At 42.5% G+C, this 21,891-nt stretch overlaps 1 long non-coding RNA gene across 1 annotated transcript in view; it reads left to right on the top strand.

Annotated features, from left to right (window-relative positions):
- The window catches only part of LOC117802684, a 40,922-nt gene extending 19,040 nt beyond the window's left edge, over positions 1-21,882 (top strand). The window contains exon 3 of the long non-coding RNA XR_004626135.1: positions 21,227-21,882. This is a non-coding gene — a long non-coding RNA (uncharacterized LOC117802684). The remainder of the gene's footprint in view (positions 1-21,226) is intronic.
- The last annotated feature ends 9 nt before the right edge of the window (positions 21,883-21,891 follow it).

The following is a 21,891-nucleotide window of genomic DNA, read 5'->3' as shown; positions in this document are numbered from 1 at the left end:
CTTAGATGCAGGATTGGGTCTGTAACCATCCCGAAAGGGTTAGCTTGAAGCAAAGCATTTTAGGGAAGCACCCCCATGTATTTGAGCTCTAGTTGGCAAATGTGGAATAAGGGAACTTCATAGCTTAAGGAACATCTCCAATGGACATGGTGCCTTGGGGGTGGCTGGATTGCTACAGCTAAAAAATTCCCTTGCATGAGTTTGTCAGTTTCAGGGGATTTTGGTCATGATTCAGTGAAGTGGAACTTTTCGCTTGAAATGAGAATCTCATGGCCTTTGTGCATCTTTGCTCATAGCCAGGGTGACACCTTGTGTGTATTAATGCCCATCACCAGCTTTGCACATGTCCCTGCTTACGGCACATGGCTCTCACTGGGTCACCTTCTCATCCAAAGCCTCTGCTGCTATTTATTTTCTCTATAAGCACAAGCGCTTTTTGTGGCCGAGAGATGTAACTCCAATACAGTGCTTTATACTGGCGACTGTGGGTTTTCCTTAAGGTAACTGTGGGTGGCCCTTCCATTTATTTTCTTGCTTCCTTTTTGTTTCTGTAAATTCTGCCCTCCACTTTTCCCTGAAGCACATGCTGTTCATGTAATCTGAATGGCCATTTAGAGGAAAGATCAGAAGTTTGTTGTTTCATTACCAACATAAATCAAAACTTTGTGTTCGCACTGCAATCTGAGTGAGTCCAGGAATAGCTTTGGGATTGCTAAGTGTCTGGAGAGCACTGACTACACAGACGTATTTTGAAGCTGGCTATAATAGTTTCTACAGCTGTTAACAGTTCATAGAAGAATGGCAGCATTATATATCAGTGTTTAAAATGTGCATGACTTGCATTGCACAGAAGTCAGATTGGGATAGAATCAGATTTTTTTTTTCTGAAACTTGGCCAGGAAAGTCTTTAATAACTAGAGAAATTCTTTTCACTGCTGAAATCAACATGAAGGACATTGTGTTGTTATAATGGCTATAGCTCACCATGAAAGTTGTCTTTGTGTGAGTGGATGTACGGGCTGTACTGTCTTGTTTTTATTTATTCTGCATTCTTTATTCTAATGTCCTTTCCTTTTTCCTGACCAGAAAGATTGTTATTGAGCCCTTCACAAAGCTGAAATAATGCAGTGTGTTTAAAAAAATGTTAACAATTCAAAGAAGTTATAAAAATTTATAAGTTGGCTGAATGCTTGAGAAATTTCTGCATATTTTAATATAAATAGGTAATGCAAATATTTGTTCTTTGCATTGAGAGGTGAGTCTCTGTTTTCCAAAAGGCCCTGCTATTTAAATTAGATTCACTTTATCGTATTGAGATAAGGATAGCTTCCATTTTGAATGATGGCAGGATGAAATATCACGGTTGTTATCAGATGCAAAAAAACCCATAATAGGTTAGATTTGTTACTGCATCATGGGGTTAAAAAATTTCCAGAAATCAGTACGAATTGCTTCATGATTAGAATTCCCATGATGGTATCTTGCTCAATAATTTTTTTGAGATTTCCAAGTTGAGGTTGAGGTTTCGCATATGGCAGGAACTCTCTGGACCACCTCTGAGCCCTGTCAGTTTTACTGTCTCTTTAAAGACTTCATTGACAGACTTAATTCGAGGTAGGAGTGGGAGAGCTATCCTGGCAGAATATATATAGAGAAAAGGAAATTGAGTAAAAAAATTAGAAAAAAATCAGATTGTGAGAGAGCTCCTGCTATTGAGCTATCACAGCAAGATACACACATTTTGAATGACTGTGGGTCAGAAATCTTTGCAGAAGGATTAAGATCGAAGGTCTAAGGCCTTCGATCTTTCTGAAGTAGCATGCCAAGGCTCGTCTGGTGGGAAGCCAGCGCCACCCCGGCAGTCTACACGGGGGAAAACCCGCTGGTGGAGTCCGTTTCCAGAGATGAAGTTGGGATGCACCAGGGATCATGTTCCAGGCCTGGGACACGCAGCATCCCGGACACCGTGGCAGCGGGCTGCTCCTCCGCAAGCTGCGTGGCTGCTGGAGCAACTGGAACATCCGCGAAAACACCTTGAGGTTCCCTTCGGGAGTGCTGATGAATTCTCATAGCTCACCTTTGTCTGCTGCTTGTTTACCACCGAATACTTCAGCAAACAGTCATCACGATGAGAGAGGGAGGCAACAGGAAAATATGAAGGAAGACTTCCAGGGTAAAGGGAGTGTCTCCCACAGACTCTACACAGCAAACTCACGGATTTACTCAGACGGGATTTGGCTGCCGTCCCCTCGCACCTTCTCACCCATGGCATGGGGTCACAAGCATCGGCTGTGAAGCCAGTCTGCACCTTCCCCTTGGCCCATGCCTCTCTTAGGCTTGTGGAAACTAAGGACACATCTGGAGGAGTTTACCTTTCCTTGGGAAAAGTGACTTGCCTAGGAATTGATAACACTTTCCAGGCAGAACTGCCATGAAAACATGAATTTTCACTTTCCCAAACTAAGGCTCTACATGACTGAGAAATAAGATTAATGGCTAACATTTTTGTTGAGTGCTTACGATGAGCCAGACACTGTATCGTCTTGTTCATTTTTCTTTAATTTTTATTTTTTGTATGCTCGTGTTTAAAAACAGAGATGCCAGAGGGTCTCATGATCAGCAGAAGGAAATATAAATGCAGTTTGATGGAAGGTGGAGCATAGGCCAGAAGTGAACTAGAAAAGAAATAGGGAAAGTAGACTCAAATCTGGGTTTCTCCAGACCCTGAGAATCCTTGCTTAATACTTTCCCCTCATTCATGCCTGGTTTTGTTATAAAATAAGAATAAACACTAGCCTGGAATATACGATTCAGATTTCTCAGTCAGGAAATGGCTCTACAGCAGCGGTTTTGTTTTGGTTTTTGTCTTTGCAGACTAATGGAACTCTTAGGAACTGAGAAGTGAGTGCTATGGGCTCTCAAGAAAAATACCCACACATAGATGTGTGCAGACTGGGGCACACAATCTCTGGGCTGGCCAGCTCCTGGAGCCAGTCTTCTTAGGGAGATGGCCTACAGCTTCAGCAGAGCCTGGTAATAGGCAATACTTTCAGGTCCAGGTAGAGAGGATGGCTGGCAGGAAGTTCGGGGAGAGCTTAGTGGATTTTCCCAGCTGTAGGAAGGGGAACAAACAACAAATCTTGTTGCACTGAGGTGGGAGCTGGTGCTGGGTATGACTAGCTATAGATGTCAAAGCCTAAGTTTAGGGACTGAGATTTAAGGGTGTAATGCCCATCTGGAACCTCTTGGACTTCCAAGAAAGAAGCCAAGAGAAAGCATCTGGAATCCTATAAGACAGGAATAATGAACTGGTTTAGAAGGTGCAGGCCAGGTCACAGAGAAAGCCCAATAACCAAAACTAGGGTTAGAGCTGAATGAGCTCAGGATTACTCAGCAGGATTTTCCCATCCATGAGATATTTGGCGTCAGACCCTTGCAGTTAAGGTTAAGCCCTCAGGAAGGGCAGTGTGAACCTGTCTCTGGGAATCTGGTGGGAAGGAGGGAGCTGGGCAAAGATTCTGTCTTGTTAGTACAACTCTGATGCCATCTCTCATCAAAGCTTTAGTTAACTTGGCTAAGGGTATCCATGAATTACCATTTTCAGATCTTCTTAACACATTAACTTTGAAACTAGAGAATGTTCTTTACGTCTTGTATTTTTCTCATTTGTGGATCTCTCCATTTATTTACAGTTACATTTAACCTGCCACTTCTGTACCATCAGCCAGTTCATTTCCAGTCTATCATTGGGAGGCCCACTAATCTTCATGCTGTGGCCTTCCTCCACAAAGTGAAAATTTGTCAGCATTTGTTAGTTCACCAAACATTTTGGGAATTTTGCTGGTCTATAAAACCAAATATTGAGAACTATTGGATTATGGTGTCCTTAATTGGGTAGAGTAGGTACTCAAGAACTATTTATAGTTATAGTGAATGAATGATTGAGACATGAATTATATCACGTAGAATTAAGGGCTTAAATACCCACTACATGCCTACCTCACTTTGAAATCTCTTGAGAGCTTAATGCTGAGGCAGCCTGAAGTCCCCACGTGCATGGTAAATTAGTAGACTGGGCCATCTTAACTATTCAACAGAGTAGAGTAGACAATGTGTCTAGCTGAGTGCTGGCAGTTTTGTTGATAGCATTGAGTATATTAACATAGTACTGTTGTCTGGGAAAGTAGTGATTGTTTTCAGGAATTTTGAAAGAGAACATGCATAAAGGAAGAGACAGTTTAGCTGATGAGGAAATACGGTCAGGAGAGATTCCCCGTTCTGACCCACTCTGGTGAATGCTGGTTCATAGTATGCCTCTATGGCAGAAATCACGAATATTTAGCAGCAATTAATTACACTGCTGTAGGAGCTTAAGTAAATCCCAGCTGAAATCTTTGATGTAAAATTTGGGAAGTCATGACTACAATGAAGATTAGAGGAGACAAGGAAGGAGATATGAGGAGAGTCATAATTCTGGCATGAAGGTCAGACCAAATAGTGCAAGAGAGCTCTCGTGCTTGAATTAATGAGAGTTCTCTTCTTCAGATTAGATTAAAATTATAAAGGGGAGGATTTTCTTCTCTTTGATGACTGCAGTTAGCAAGAGATTAGTTGCTCAAGTTTACCCTTTGGTCCAATAGAAAGAAACACAATGTAACTTGAAGTCTAAATCCATATAATTTAAAATATAATTATGTGTGTACTGGAGTGTCCATGGTCAATCAGATGAACGTGGTTTTGAAGAAGGAATAGGAATCCAAGGATTGAAAAGATTTTTGTCAAATAGGAAAGAATCAATAAGTAGACAAATTTTCTCATTAAAAAATGGAGCTCCACATCTGAGATGAAGGCTAATGTGAAAGTGACTGAAAAAATATACCACTCCTCATAGAGATTCATAATGCTTTTAAGTGGCTGAGTTGTGTGTGTGTGTGTGTGTGTGTGTGTGTGTGTCACAAAGCACAGAGTAGTAGGAAAAGAAGAACCCGTGAGAGACAGGACAGAGATCCGTCCTGACTAGGGGTGACCCTACTAACTCATCTCTGCTTCTACATTAGCACCCTGACTTCTCACCACCTCTTGATGCCCACACTTTCTGCCCAGGTAAGAACCCAGTCACTTCCAAAATGGGTGGAACACTTTAATCCTGCTTTCTTCTTTGCAGCAGTTAAGGGTGGGGATCAGGACAAAGGGAAAGAATGAGATGGAGTTTCACTGTGGGCCTTGGGAAATGGCAAAGTTCATGTGAGGTGGGATGTGGTACCGATAAAGAAAGGGTATAAATAAAGATCTCGAGAAGTTCTGAAGGATAGATTATCTTCATGGGCAACCAGGCAAGTCTTCCGAGAGAAGGTGACATTGAAACTGGGTGTGGAAGGGTGGGTTTGATTTTGAAAGGCATGGCTGGAAGAACATTCCAGGGAGAGGAAAATCACACAAAGGTGTCATGGCAAAAAATACGAGCCTATTCCAGGAATGGTATGTGATTCAGCAGAGCTGGAGATAAAATGGGTGCAGTTGGTAGAAGTCAGGTTATAAGAGGCCTCGTATGTCAGGTTAAGATTCTATTTGGTAGGGACGCCTGGGTGGCTCAGTCGTTAAGCATCTGCCTTCGGCTCAGGGCGTGATCCCGGTGTTCTGGGATCGAGCCCCACATCAGGCTCCTCCACTGGGAGCCTGCTTCTTCCTCTCCCACTCCCCTTGCTTGTGTTCCCTCTCTCGCTGGCTGTCTCTATCTCTGTCAAATAAATAAATTAAATCTTAAAAAAAAAGATTCTATTTGGTATATAAGTAAACTCCTCACATAACTCACCAATATGAGTGTCCATCTCCTAAAATTACTGGTTGATAAGGATTGATTTTTCACCAACAAATGCTTTCTAAAAGTAGGGGTACAATTGTACTTTGCTAAACCATCTTTCAGTGTCTTAAAGGCAGGAGCTTGGCCTGGTTAACCAAAGCCTGGATTATATCTGAGGTCCAGATTATCACAGAGTACTTTGGGATTCTAAGATGTGGTGTGTGGTGGGTTTTTTTTTCTTTTTAAAAATTTATTCACCTTTATCATGTGGTCACTTACAGGGTAAATGTGGCAGATTTCATTTTCCATAAATGACCAAATCAAGTTTTTTCATTCCACAGAATCTTATTGACTTTCCTCTTGTTAAGTGTGGGGATCTATGTTCTCCTCCTTGGGGTGGTTTGTGATTATGGTGGAAGTGACACCACATGAATTCTGAGGCTAGGTCATAAAAGGCCAAGCAGCGTCCTCCTAGTTTTCTTGGGACGTTTGCTTTTGGAGTTCTAAACTTGGTAGGAAGTCAGGGGTCTCCATGGTATGAGGAAGTCCAGGTCACTTGTAGGCCTTCTGGCTGACAGCCAGCATCAGCCACCAGAAATGTGAGTAAAAAATGCCTCCAGGTGATTCTTGGTTCTGGAAGTTGAATCAGAGCCTTTAGGTCCTTCTTGCTGAGGTCCCAGATGTCAAAGAGCAAAATAAAACACCCCACTCTGCCCTTTCCAAATTCCTGGCACACAGAATCAGTGAGCATAATAAGATGGTTATTTTATGAAGCTAGGTTTGGAGTAATTTGTTATGCTGTGGTAATAACTAGAACATAAGAAAAAAAGAAGAAAAGTAAGAAAAAGTAAGAAAAAAAGTAAGAACAGTAAGCACTAATGACCTTATGCAGTTCACCTCTCTGTTCAACAGGATCAGTGTTGTAAAGAAGGGAAGAAGGGAATTATCATTGTTTAGAAAGCCCTTTTAGGTAACTTAAATATATAATCTCATTTGATCTTTCCATTGACACTGCGAAATTAACATTAGCAACTCCATTGTCCAGAGAACTAAGGCTCAGAGAGGTTAAATGATTTCCCTAAGGTCACACAGCTAGAAAGCAAACCTAATTTCTGTGGCTCTCTAGTTCAAAGGATTTCCCCTAGCACATGAGGCTTCCCTAGGCTGGTGGGAGCCCCTGCAGTGTCACAGGAACAGTGAATTCTGCTGCCTAGCTTCCCTCTCCATCAGATGGCACCCTTGGTGAGCCCCTGGGACAGGAGACGAGAGATGCAGCCTCTGCCTTTGTAACAGTGATAAGCATTTTGCTGGCTAGACAGCTGTAAGTTCGAGGAAAGATAAAAGCAACACAAGGCAGTGTCTGATCTGGCTCTGTGGACCTTCACAGATGGGAGGGGTTGCTTTGGAGTCTTGGGCAAGGAGGTGGCCTCCTGGCGATCTCCTTTCTAACTGAGAAAGCAGGGGTGACCGTATCTCTCACTTCTCCCAGACAGTCTTGCTTTATGCTTGTTTTCCCGGGGAAATTATTAATAGCATCTCCTCTTGGTGTCTCAGGTCTTCCATTTTGGACAATACATTACATGTCACCCGAGGGTGGTGCTTTTCAAAGTGAACTTTTTCAGGGGAACGGGGTGAAGTACTATTGAGTAACGATGTGAAGTGGCATGAAGGCTGTGACTAATGGCCCCAAACAAGTAGCAGAACGCTTTATTTCCGTGAAAAACTCGTCCATTCACTGTACAGCAAAGAAGCCCAATAGTGATTTTGTTCGAAATAAGTGAGCGTTTATTGGGCACCAACTATGTGCCGCAATTAAAAATCTGAACTGACAAAAACAAACAGTAAGACCTCACCAAACAAACCAGCCAACCACAATTGAATTGGTTGTCTACATTGACCTAATTGGTTTGTGTCTGCCCCAAACGGCAAGGACAGTCCGTATCTCTCTCAAGGAAAATGAAGGTTAGGAGATCTGGTGCAGGGACCAGGCTATACATCTCAAGGTGCGCTCTACAGATTTTGGGCTTCTGGCTTGCTTGGGGCAGAGGACAAGGGGTGGGATAGTGGAGCTTAAAATGCAGATGCTGGGTCTCTACCCCAGACTCCAGAATCGTTCTCAGGGAATGGGCCTAGTTCTTGACATATAGAATAAGTTCCCCAGGTAATTCTGCTGTACTCTAAAGTTTGAGGACTTCTGGGATTAGATGCTTAGAATCAAGGAAACACTAAGGCCCTAGAGAAAGTTCATTATTTGGGGAAAGTTGTTAGTTTGTTGATTTAAAGTTGATTTAAAGTCACAAATATGTTCAGAACTTGACCAGTGGACTGATCCCAGGAGTAACATTAACCTCAGTCAGCACTGCAGAAAGAATATGAAGTTAGTCTTAATTCTAAACCACTTCCCCCACATTATAAACCCTCCTGCGAGGACAGGGAAATGGTTGCATCATTATATTACAAGAAAAGGGGCTATATTTAAACATCCATCTTTTTTTTCATTTTTATCTCTGTCGTTGGGATTAATCTCATAATAGATTTGCTCACTACTCTCTAACCATATCTAGGAGCTGCAGAAAATGAGGAGCTGTGTTGATCAGAGTTTGGTCCATTTCGGCCAATTCTTACAGAGATGGGCAGAGGGGACAGAGTTACAAATGGTACCCTGCAAATTCAAGGTGGTAGAGATGGCATATCTCCCTCTCGGGGGATACTTGTGCCCGTGTAAACAGAACTTTGCAACAGAGTGAAAGAGCTGGGTTGTTAGAGCTAAAATGGAGTTTTGAGGGCATCAAGCCCAAACTTCTAGTATAGATGGATAAATTGGAACCCAGAGAAAGGAAATGGCTGGAGTAAATCCCAGCTCTGCTGCTTTCTGTCTGTGTAGTCTTGGACAAGTCACTTACGTGTCACTTGTCATCTTTGAAATGCAGGATGTTAATACCTACTTTTTGTGGTTTGGGGGAAGAGTAAGGGAAATGAGAGCATGCACATGAAGTGTGGACACCCCACCTGACACCTTGTTGGGGTGCTGTTTCCTATTATTATCAGCTAAAGTCATAGAACCAGTTCATGACAGAGCCAGGTCCAGGCCCCAACTTTCTGACTTTCCACATTTTCTGTGGTATCCATGGGGTTCCAGAGATCAGTCACATGAGATACCTGTGTGTTTTCCACATCATCAAATGCTATTTTAAGACCTTTCAGAAGGGCCCCAGGACAATGGGCTCTGGCTGGCTGCCTCCAGCCGTACAGTCTGTTCTCAGGGGCGTGTGGCTTCTGGGCTCCAGCTGGCCATCTGTCTGTGCCCCATAGGGCCTGGCACTACTGGGCCCCTCACTGCTCCTCAACCACATGGCGGTATGAAAGGGGGACTGAGGCCACAGATGTGGGAGCCACTTTGTAGGGGAGCATTCCTCATTTGCGAGAAAACCAGGAGGACTGGGAAATGTGGGGGTCAAGTATGTGGGTTCTGAAGCCAAACTGCCTCGTTCTACCAATTACTGGCTATGGGGTTTGAATAAGTTACTTGCCCCTGAAAAAAATCCTATTTCCTTATCTGTAAAATCTGTAACAAGAGTGCCTACTTCACAGGGTTTTTATGAGGGTCAGTGAGGAGATTCACACGCAGCAAAGAGCCCCACCCACAGTCTACAGGTGGTGGCTTCTTGTTAAGTTTGAAAGATGTTTCATGAATTTAGAGGGAAATCAGGATATAGAGGACTTCTCGATGGAAGGGACAAAAATCAGAACAGAGAATTGTCTTTTATAATGAGTAATGCAATAGTATTTTAAATATCATAGAAAGGTAAGGCTGAATTGAGAATTGGTTGAAAATACTGTATAGCCATTGGTAGGGCAAGTTAAAAAAAACTGGCAGTAGCTTTGCAAAGGAAAGATTGGAAGTGCTTTGTACACGTTCCTGCTTTCCCCTTCCCTCACATGCCCACTTCTCCCTCAGGGTTTGCTATGACTATTTAAGAAATTGGTGTAAAAATAAACATGCCGGAAGTTTTCTATCCGTGGTTATTAACCTACAATATAGGGGCTTGGAAAGAACTTTTAATTAACAATAAATTACATCAATAGAATTTATTAGCATCTGTAGCATTTAATTAAATAATAGAAGCATGCTGGCTACCATATAGTAGGCAAGTAAAACGTATTTTGCTAGGTTTTATAATGAAGGGAAAAAATACTAACTCTCTTTTAAAGGATCGTTGCTATAGGTTAACCAGTTTGGGTGATGACTGGTGTAAACCTCTGGCTTCCTGATTCTTCTGCCACAGTGGGTATTTACTAATCAAGTTAGGCCAGGTAATGCTGAAGTAACAAACAACTCTGAAAACCCTTGGTGGCCTAAACGAGATGGAAATCTTCCTTATGAGACCTGCCCATACCCGTTTGTCTAGGGCTCTGACCCAAATTGGCCTCCCTGGGGCCCCAGGCTGATGGGGCAACCAGCATGGGACATGTTGCCAGTTACCATGGCCAGAGACCCAGAGTAGTGGATTGAGCCCAGGGTCCTCAAGCTCCCACCTGGAAGTGGTACACGTCATTTCAGCTTAAAAGGTCACTAGAAGAAGCATGGACACACGGAACTGTAAGGAAGCAGAGGGGCACAGCTGTCGTGTATGTCTGGCTGGAGAAAGAAATGTTGGGTGATTAGCACTAACTAATACTACCGCATTTACATGTATGTCTTCCCAGCCATAAACGCCTTGAAGTTAATGGCACTGACTCATTCCTCCGACTCTTTCAACACCAGGCCGCAGTAGGAGAGCGATACCTGTTAAGTAACTGGCTGCCCGCAGAGCTTGGCATGGAGCTGGAAAAGTGGCAGAGAGAACCAGACAGCTTGGCCTTCTTTGCCCCTCTCATTTGGCACACCTGTCCTTCCCTTGCGCTGGGATTCTGACGGCAGCTGGAAAATGGGGCTGTTATTACGCCCTTGTAAAGATGGAGCAAGATGGCATTATATGAAAGCCACTGGTCAGTGAAGGCTTGTGGCTGTGCTGCTGGCCAGTGCCCTCTCTGGGGCCCGGAGGTGTCCAGGGCTGTCTGCTTTGCTGCCCCACTGAGGCTGCTGTCCCCACACAGAGCCTTACTGTGCACTCCGTCTCCTCTAATCTATTCCCCGCTTTCCTCTTCGATGTCCCTATTAAGACTTACCTGCCCTATATCTTGTTTCTTCAGGATAGAACAGGGTAAAATCATCTCTCTTAATTCATTAATAGATAGTAATGGGTTAAAAAAAATCCCCCCAAACCCAACAATTGCTCGACTGAATGGATAGTTCGCCCAAGGTAAACTGCTGATAGTCACAGATTCTCAATGTGTTCAAAATAAAAGGTGCCTTAGAGATCATCTAGTATGATGGTTTTCAACCTTTTTTCCCCCCAACTGAAAGATAATTCAGAACACCGCATATAAAACAAAAAGGGCTGTGCTCTGGTGGAGAGGAGGTGGGCTGTGCCTCCCTGCTCAGCAGCTTTCCCCAACTGAAAAGCCCTAAAGACATGCACAGAAGTCCACTGATTCTAGACTAGCCCTCTGGTTTTACAGAAGAGAAACCAAGACCCAGAGGGAGGAAGGGACCAAGGATCCCCAGATAGGTACGACTGCGATTGAAACACCCCTGTCATGTCGGTGCTGATCCAGACCATCTATTCTGACAAACCTACTTGGGAGAAGGTGGTAGCCGGAGAAGACAGGGTTATTTTTGATGACTCATGGAATTTGCTCATCTAAGGGCAAAGCAAGTGTGTGTGTGTTTGTGTGTGTGTGTGTGTGTGTGTGTGTGTGTGTTTCTTCTAAGGATCTGGGTGACTTTAGCCAGAAATAATAAGATACAAAAACTTTTACCTCCAAGCTACTGGTTTGAATGTAGTACAGACTGTTAGTTACTCAAGGTCATTATCGTGTGATGGGTTATCAAAGGCCTATGTGAAACGTGTGGGATTTTTATGAGCTTGTTTTTATTATAGTAGAATGTTTAAAGGCCCCTTATGTACAAAGCACTTTGAAAACTCTGATGGGGCCTCATAATCACCCGCATAATTATGAAGGTCAAATTGTGCTGAACAAACTTGAGAGCTATTTTTGAACAAATTAGTGGATGAACAGAACAATATTTAAAAAAACCCACAACTCTTTTGGTTACCCCTTTTAGTTCTTTTGGATACAACAAAATCCCTCTCAGAGCTGTAGAAAATTGCTACTTTGTTGGAAACCCAAGGAGGTTTTCTTTCCCTGGGTTTAAGATACAGAATGGACAGAATGTATGCTAAGTTTCAGAGTAAAGAGTGAGTATTCAGATGTATTTGCTAAGGAAACCTGTTTCAGTGTGTTTTTACCCCCGCCCCCATGACCCCACAGCCACCGTATGCCCTTCAAGAGCAGGTCAGGCCTCACCGGATGTCCTTCTATAGAGATGCCTGCTGCTTTCACTTGCCATCCACAGTTTTCCATCTTACACTAGGAAACTGCAAGGTTAGAAAAACAATGGACCGTTTCCTTCCTCTTTTTTTAAACTGAGAGGCTAAAAGGAGAGGACTTCGTATTCATTACTCACAAGCCAGACTTGAGGATAAAGGTCATTATAGTTCAAGTGTAACAAAAGTGAAAATCCACAGGTCTCCGTGGGTCCCCAACTCCACTGGGGTCAAATAGCACTTGTCCTGTCTTTAGGGTCCTGTCTTAACACAAGGCTTGCCTTCAGCTTTGCAAGGATCTCGTGCTGACATCTGGAATCTGAGCTTGCTAAAAAGAGCTCAATATTATGGGCGCGGGGAGGGGGACAAATGGCCACAGAACAGCCTCAAGTTGGGGAAGGCCTTCCCTTCTCTAGGGCCTTGGCCTCCAGGTGACCTAGAACTGTCATTGTTGTCCTTGGTTGTGGCAGGTACACTTCTTAGAGCCCCAGATTTGAGTGCTCCCTTTGAGCAGTTAAGATGGGTTTTCCTGACATTTTCTATTTCCTCTCTGTAATATCCTTTTGCTGTAGACTGTTTTCTCGTGGCGAGACACTTTGTGGCCAGAAAACCCTCCTCCGATGGGTGATGTAGACAGCCCAGCAGGCGCGTTTCCTCATCATGCTGAAAGGGAGAAGGAAACCACCTTCTAACAACTCACACCAGGCTCCCAGGGTGTGCTGTTTATGCTAAGGGGCAGCTGTCGTGCTTTTTATAAGCCAGGTTCTCTGTCACACTTGACATCCACAGAGCCAGAAGTCACAGGCTGCAGGGGAGTGACCATGGGGGTGAGCAGAGAGATGCAATGAGAAATTGTGTCAGTAACATGGAGAGGGCCGGTAAAGCCTGCAGAGCCAACAGGCAGGGCCAAGGTAGGGCTTTCAGGGAGACTCGAGGTTTTTGCCATTGTGGTCCCTTCCTCCATAAAAATTAGATAAATAAGTAAATAATTAAGTTTCATGACTGCATTGGTATAAAGACAACATATTAATGTTAGGTATCACAACATTTCTTTTGACCTAAAAGTTCATTTCCCCCCCTTATTTTAAGGAAATGAAAAGATTTTTGTGGTCCCCTAAAAGTTTTCTGGGGTATAGGCACTGTGCCTGTGGTAGCTAATGGATAAATGAACCCTACCTACAGGAAGCTCCCTTGGTACAAATTGGAGAAACTGAGTATTTATGAAATAGGCCAGTTTCATTACTTTAAATGACAATGTGAATTATAAGCAGGTTTGGGTCAGAAAATGAGAGAGATTAATTAAATGTGGTATAAATCCACAAACCAAGTTCTCACAATTAGCAATAAGCTTGTATATAAGCCTTTGACTTTCTTTTTTCTTTTAAGATTTTATTTATTGATTTGACAGAGAGAGAGACAGCCAGCGAGAGAGGCAACACAAGCAGGGAGAGTGGGAGAGGAAGAAGCAGGCTCCCAGCGGAGGAGCCTGATGTGGGGCTCGATCCCAGAACGTGGGGATCACGCCCTGAGCTGAAGGCAGACACTTAATGACTGAGCCACCAAGGTNAGTGGGAGAGGAAGAAGCAGGCTCCCAGCGGAGGAGCCTGATGTGGGGCTCGATCCCAGAACGTGGGGATCATGCCCTGAGCTGAAGGCAGACACTTAATGACTGAGCCACCAAGGCGCCCAGCCTTTGACATTTCAAAGTAAATTTTGAAACGTTGGTTTGGGAGCAAAAGCCAGGAGTGTTGTAAATGTTAAGGTGGTGTGGCCTTGAGTCAGAATCCTGGTTCCACCACCCACAGTCTCAGGCAAGCTGATTTATTCTTCTGTGCCTTGGCTTCCATCTCTGTCAATGAGACGTGATGAAAACTACTTCGTCAGGTTAAGGGGAGGATGCAATGAAGTCGTCTTTATAAAGCACTTAGTATAATGTCTCAGGTATTATAAATGTCCAGTGTTAGTTATTGTAATTATTATTATTATCATCATCATGAAATACTGTTATATCTTGTTTATAAGATGAAGACACTCAAGGTCCTCCATCCATTATTTTGCAGGACAATTATTTTGCTAAACTTAGCAAATAAGTAGTTAAAAAGAAGGATTTATCTGAGATTAGAATTAACGGCACGTGAAGAGAAGATAGGAAGTGATGTGGAGAGTTCAAAGATAATTAAAATACAGATCCCGGCCTCAGGAAGAGTACTTCATAGTTAGGAAGACATGACACATCTGAATAGGGTCAGAGACTGTCAAAATGGCGGCGGGCAAAAGCCCAAAGCCCTGCTCAGTAGGTTAGGATTTCCGAGAGGAGAAATTGCTTCAGGCTTTTTACTCAAAAGCACCTACCACATCCTATCTAGAATTGCCAAATTTCAGTTTGGGAAAATGTCCCATTTCAACCGCGATGGGAGCAAAGGTGGTGTGGTGCTGCTGCCACGGCCACACTGTCAAGACTCAAAGCAGGCGAGCACAGAACTTGGAGGCACCCAGCTGGAAATAGGACAGGATGAGCAGCAAAAACAAAGACACATGGGGTATGTGGCCACTTCAGCAGTCCCAGCAGTCACATGAATCATACTTTATATAGTGCTTTTAATTTTTTGAGATTTTTACATTTATATTTTTCACCATTGAAATTATATACTCTACAAGGATTACAACAATTATTTTCATTTAAGGATAAGGCAGCTGGACCCGATTGATTTATCTAGTATCATATCACTAAGTTTTGGGCCTTCAGGAGTGGAACATAGATCTGTGAATGCCCTGTCTTTGTAGAATTACCACCAAATGTTCATGTGGACCATAACAATAATGGAGTATTTCCTGATCCCCTACTATCTCTTTGGCACATGTACTGTTTCTCACAGCTTCCGTATAAGGTGAGGCTTCTTAATTCCATTTATAGTTGAGGAAACCTAGTCTCCTCCAGGTGAAATAATTTATATCAGGTTCTATTTCTAAGAAGTTGAGAGTTTACTCTAGGTTTGTCTGAATTTCAGGGTCAAATTCTTTTCTCCATGCTTCTTTCTCATTAGATATTGGGGTTTGAGTAGATATGATTTCACTTTAATCTTTCATGAATATTGACCCATATGATAAACAAGTAAAGATTATTCTAAAATAATATCTGGTGACTTCAGAAAGATGACTTTGAAAATAATCCCTAGTGTTGTTTACACAAATGAGCTGATTTTTCTGATTTTTCAAAAACTGGCTGAGGCGTAGGAAAAATAGTATGAATCTTACCCTTATACTTTTTTTTTAAAGATGTTATTTATTTACTTGAGAGAGAGAAGGAGAACCAGACTCCCCGATGAGCAAGAAGCCTGGTGTGGGACTTGATCCCTGAGATCATGACCTGAGCTGAAGGCAGATGGTTAACTGGTTAACTGATTGAGCCACCCAGGCACCCCTGGCCCTTACACTTTAAGATTATATATGTGTATGTCTGGAGGACTTAGGTCTGCAGGTCTGGTCTGGATGGTGTCAACTTTGCTTTCACCTTGCTGAGTGAGATAAGAGGAGCCTTTGGGCTGAGCCCAATTTGGAGAGCCATTGCTGCTTGTTAAGTTGCCTGCCCAGAATGTTCTCCTGTTTCTCCATGGGGTTCTCTGAAACACAGAGTCCTCAGACACACATCTTATATAGTTTTCAATGTAGACAGTGTTGAATATGACACTGCCCACCCATCAGATTGAGAGCAGATTGGAAATGGTGGGAGACCAGTTGTGAATTGGTCTTTTGTGCCTGGACCTCAACCTTGTCTCCTTGTAAAGGGTTCGTTATTCACAAAGGCTTGCCTATATGTTAAAACAGCACTCACTTCCAGCCTCAGTGATTTTTCGTATTGCTTTTCTGAGTCTAAGTTTCTTTGAAGATCATGGGTTTGATAAATAAATAAAATTTTGAAAAATAAATTTCTTCATGAGCATCCCAAGTCAAGTTTAAAGTTTGAAAGGAAGTCCACAAGAACTCTTTTTAAGTATGTGGAAGCATCTGTTAAGAATGCAGCTGGCTGGGGCACCTGGGTGGCTCAGTCGGTAGACCAGCCGACTCTTGATCTCAGGTCTTGATCTCAGGGTGGAGCCTACTATTACTGTTTTGTATTAGCTAATTGGAAAACACCTAGTCACCCCCGCAGTTCAGGGTTGATTAAACAGCCCATGACACTTTTTCCCTCATCGGCTGTCTTAGGAGTAATTATAAGGACTTGCCTATTGGATTGAGTTAATTGTTCCTTATTCTTTCTAGTGTTCCTCTCTGCAGATGTCCTAAAAATATTGTACCATCTTGCACCATTTTTCCCCTACATATTTCACAATGGACATATATAACTAGGAAAGTTTAAACAATTGTTTGGTGTGGTTCTTTCAAAGGAATAGATAAATCATCATGCTGCAACTTGAGAGAGGAAATGACAGTTTTTATCTTTATTCAGGTACCCTATATTTACATGAGACCACAAGAAGTTACTGACAGGATGTTATTGATTGCATTTACCCAACTGGGGCTTGAGATGGGGCCCTGCCATACCACATGTCATGCTCTTCTTCTCTTTCCTGCCTGAGAGCCCGATCCCAGATCTTCTGGAATCTCCCACGAAATTGAGAATTTTTAGAGTAGAGATTTCAGGCCCTCTGACAGATTTCCCATTTATCATTCTTCTAATTTAGCTCCCTTTTCTCTGTGCCAGTCAGTAACAATATCTTCTTTTGTTGGATAACTGACTAAGTGCTTGAAAGAACTAAGTGAAGATCAAATATTCATTGTAGTAACTAAGGTAGACTGAGTACCAGGCCCTCTTGTAAGGGATTCGTGTCTATTAGCTCATTTAATCCTCACAACAACTTTATGAGGGAGGGCCTATTTTTATTCTCATTTTATTTATTTTTTATTTTTTAAAGATTTTATTTATTTATTTGACAGAGAGAGAGTGGGAGAGAGAAAACTCGAGCTGGGCGGGGGGCACAGGGAGAGGGAGACGCAGACACCCCGCTGAGCAGGGAGCCCGAAGTGGGGCTCGATCCCGGAATTCCAGGGTCATGACCTGAGCTAAGGCAGACGCTTAACCAACTGAGCCACCAGGTGCCCCTTTATTCTCATTTTACAGGTGAGGAAACTGAGACATACTGATTTGCACTTTACCTAAGGCAAAGGCCTTCCTCCTCCCTCCCTCCCTCCCTTCTTTTTCCTCCTCTCCTCTATTTTTTCCTTCCCTTCCCACCCCTTCCTCTCTCTTCTTTCCTTCCACTCCTCCCCTTTTCCCTCACCATGCTCTCTTTTCCTGCCTTCTCCATCTCCTACCTTCTTTCCATTCATCCATCCAGCCATCCAGCCATCCATCCACCCATCTATCCATCCACCCATCTATCCATCCGTACATTCATCTGTGTCTAGTTGAACACTTAGAGTGTAGTGAGTAGCGTTTTGTCACTGGAGGTGACAGTGAACACAGCAGACAAGTTCTCTGTACTAGTGGAGCTTAACCACTGCTATCCTATAATGCTCCAAATTACACATTTCCCCCAAGGAGCTTTTCCAGGGTAATTCCACCCAACTTCTAACCCATCTGGATAATCTCAACCCACCTTCCATTTCAATCCACTTGAGTAATTACAAAGTTCAAAGGGTCCTATTTTAGCTAATGTGACTGCTTCAAAACCTTTCTGTGCCAATAAGGCAGTATCTATCTTTATCTTAGGCACCTTCGTACATGGTCTTGCCTCCTATGAGTGGTCACAAAATTCAGTGTAACTGGGAGACTTTCTGTGTTGCAATGAGAGAGATAATCTGGGTCAGGGCTGGACCCCCTTCAATAAGAGAAGCCAATTTAGGATTTCCTGAGTGACATTTGCTATTTGGGAGTAGGGCATTTAATCCCAAAAGCCATGGATCATGTCAGCTTTGGACATCAGCCTGAGTTTTACTAAAACTTTCGCCCCTAGGGAGAGTTTCTAGATATTTTAATTATAATCAGTTAAGTGCACTCTTTCCTCTCTTTCTCACTTCTTCTCCTGTGACACCTCATGTCAGCTGGTAAAGGCAAAGCCATACCTTTTATATATTTTCAAAATCAGTCTTAGAGAAAGTACAACTGGGGATACACTTAGTATGGGTTTAGTGGGATATATTTATATGGTTTTCCATCCCTTCCATGTCCTGCCTAGTTATCCTGGTATATACACGTCTTCCAAGAATATTTCTGTTGTCCAATGTGCCAACTTACCTCACATCTTGACCCAGATTCAGGCAAAGTTTCTGCCTTAGTGTTAATGTGTCCGATGGTCCTCAGTATTGGAAGCACGTGGACTGTGGAAGAGAAACAAAGTTTGAGATATACAGAGTTGAAAGCCAGTCTGTGGATAATTCTTCTAAGCCTTACAGCTCAAAAATGGCAGAAGCTTCATAGAGATCTTCCCAAAGTTGACAATAACCCTAAATATGTATATGCTATTATCAGCAATAATAAATCTGACCACCTATGTTAGAAGAAAGATATTTATCTTTCTGTTCTCGCTCTTAAAAAATACAAAATCGTTGTCCTAAAGGGGTGATGAAAGAATATGTAGCCAAAAATGTAAGAAGAAATATTATCTAGGTGTGTCAGGCAGTTCATTAATGAAAAATATTATGTTTTCTTTTTTGGATATTGTGACACTATGGTATTTCTCAGCTTTTAATGTTTTTGATTTGTTGTAATTTAATTATCAATTAATACTTAACTTTTGTACCTAATTTCATTTGTAATTTGTGTTCTTCAAAAAGACCACCCCTCCCTTATATAAATTTTGCTTCTTCAAAGCCTGAATCCACCCTATTTAAGAATGACTTGATACAAAGCAAAATGTGTGTGTGTGTGAAACTCACCAGTCTTAGACTTTTCCTGAACTAGTTACTCATTAAGATTATTCTCTGTCAAATACAAGAGAACACTAAAAGTCAAAGACGATTTGAAAAATTTCTAATATGTCTCCTCTTCTAAAATAAGAAGAGAAACATGCATATAGGTGAACAGTAGCATTCCCAGCCACAGGCTTCGGCAGATATGCAAACAACCTAATTTTTCGTAGATGGGAATGGTCTCCTAGGGGAATGGTCACAGCTCTCACATCTATGTGCATTTAACTGGGGATGCCGTGGTGCTCTGGTGAAAAGAGTACGGATTTGAAATCAGAATACCTGGATTTGTATTTGCCCTAGCTCGTCGCTTGTTAGCTATGTGGCCTTGCCTAGGACGTAATCTTCCAGGGCATCTGTTTCATGAACTGTAAAATAGGAATGATGATAATACTGGCCTCATCGGTGGCATTGGTTCTTTTCATGGTTGAACAACGGAAGAGTTCATTGTACTCTCAGAGGTACTTTTCATAAATAAGTACTCTCGCCTTCCCTCCTTCCTCTCCTTTTTGGAGTTTCCACTTTTACTGCCGGGGTGATATGCTCTATCTACCTGGCTGTAGGGAAGACAGATGCTAATACCTGTGTTACTAGGAAACTGAACATTGTTTTCCATTTTCCCTCAGGGACAGAATATTTATTTTATACATACAATATATATTTTTTAGTTCCTGGATTTGAGGGGACAAAAAAACCAAGATGGAAGGTATTCCTTTTAAGCCAGTGTTAAAAACAAGGAAGTGAATTGTCAGTGACCCTAATGGTTGACTTATGTCATCAGCCCTTAAAATTCAGTGTGAAAAATCCTAACTGTCCTTAAAGTCACCTCATCCCTTCTGTAAGAGGGAAGGCTTTTAGAACACGATGACACATATGTGAGGAGTGTGGTCTCCTGAAATATTTTCTTTCGGAAAAAAAAAAAGTAGAGGGGAAAAAAGAGTACTATCTTGAATTTTTCTTGAACTGAGGTTATTGAACAAGTAATATATTAAATGGAGTAGAATTTTCTTCATGAAGATATTTTATATTTTAAATATCTTTGTCATATCTTATTGATTAACTATTGACACATCTTAATTACAACAAGATATAAAGGACTGATTGATTTTTGTCCATGCAAATTATTTTATGGGCCTCTGGGTCTCTGTTTTGGATATTGAAAGAACTTCTTCCAAAATGTATGGAAAGGATACGGGTTGGAGATAGTGAGGGGTGTATTGTGTGTATGTGTGTGTGTGTGTTTTCTTTTTTCACAATTTCCTCATTTCTTTGCAACCTTCCACGCATTGCTTCAGTGGAATACGTTACTTTAGAAGAAGGCTAAAGTAGCCGATCCCAAAAAGTCAGTTGAGTTTCTGAATTTATTTTTTAAAGTCCTCAGAGAGACAATACTCTGGAAAGCTGAGACTTTTGCTATAAAAGCCTGAGCTCCAAAAGCTTAAGACTGTGGAAGTTTCAATGCACAGAGTTTATGCCCAACCACAGAGGGGGAAGGAATGGCCCAGGAGTATTTTTCTGCCCAAGCGAGATCAGGTTTGAGGAGCAGGTGCCTATGAGGAGGAATAGAGCTTAGAGGCTGGTGAGCAGTGGGAGCAAGGTTTTAGTGCTCTGCTTTCCTCCTACAGAGCCTTTGGGGAACCTGAGGATAGGATAGGATAGGATAGGATAGGATAGGATAGGATAGGATAGGATAGGATAGGATAGGCTAGGCTAGGCTAGGCTAGGCTAGGCTAGGCTAGGCTAGGCTAGGCTAGGATAGATTTGGGGCCTTATACCTTGCTTCCTGATGAAGCTCAAGAGAAAGAATGCAATTCTTGTTCATAAGTCTCCCATTCCAGCATTTCTGCAGCAGCAAAGTATAAAAGGGGACAGGAAATTCTCAGCAAAGAAAGTCTTCAGTAGCACCCCAAAAAGCCTGCAGCCCCTGGAGATGCCAGAGACAAAAATTTCCCATTCCCCTGAGATGAGCATATAAGAGTGACCATTTGCATTTACCATTTTTTAACACATTAAATTTGTAACTGGTACAAGAGTGAATCATTGCAGTCTAATTTTCCTTTCTCATGTCTGGCTGTCAAATAACCCAAAGTCTCAGGAGTCATCCGGGTGACCTTCAATGACTCATCAACCTGAGGACAGAGCAGGAGGATGCAGGTTTTTCAACCATGGATGCCATGTGTCAGGTCACGAGGATCCTAGAACAAGTTCCGTTGCAAGTCAGCGTGGATGGATGCCAACGGAGGAGGCTGACCTCACCTGGGACTCACCAGCAAGGCCCCAGCAGCCGTGTCAGCTGGTGTCTGCTCTGATTGGTTGGTGCCTGGACTGCTTGTCAAATATTTTGAGTATCACAGCTACTGATGACTCTGGCCTAATACCAGGAAGTTTCAAAAGCCCCTTCCCCCAGTTTGGATCACCCCACAGAGACAGAATAAAAGAAAGAGACGGGCACACCCTGAAATGATGATGACCCCCTCCCCAGGAGACTAGCAAAACACCAGTGACTAAGTTCACCTTAGACGGACTGATGTTCCTAGTTTACCACCGAGTTACTGAAAGGGGCTTAACTGTTCTTCGAAGGAAGGGATTTATCAGCATGTCCAAGAATGAAATTTTAAAAGAAATAAATATTTGGAGTCTATGTTTGAAAGTAGCAGATACCTTTAGAGGGATTTAAGGCATGGTCTTTGTAGAGTAGTTACTTGCCCCTTAAAAAATATTTTGTTTGCCTGGATCGACTAGGATGCGGTCATT

Source organism: Ailuropoda melanoleuca, chromosome 6 (genome assembly GCF_002007445.2).
Source record: "Ailuropoda melanoleuca isolate Jingjing chromosome 6, ASM200744v2, whole genome shotgun sequence".
NCBI classification, from domain to species: domain Eukaryota; kingdom Metazoa; phylum Chordata; class Mammalia; order Carnivora; family Ursidae; genus Ailuropoda; species Ailuropoda melanoleuca.
Note: the sequence above shows the minus strand (reverse complement) of the source record. Positions and strands in the feature narration are given on the sequence as shown.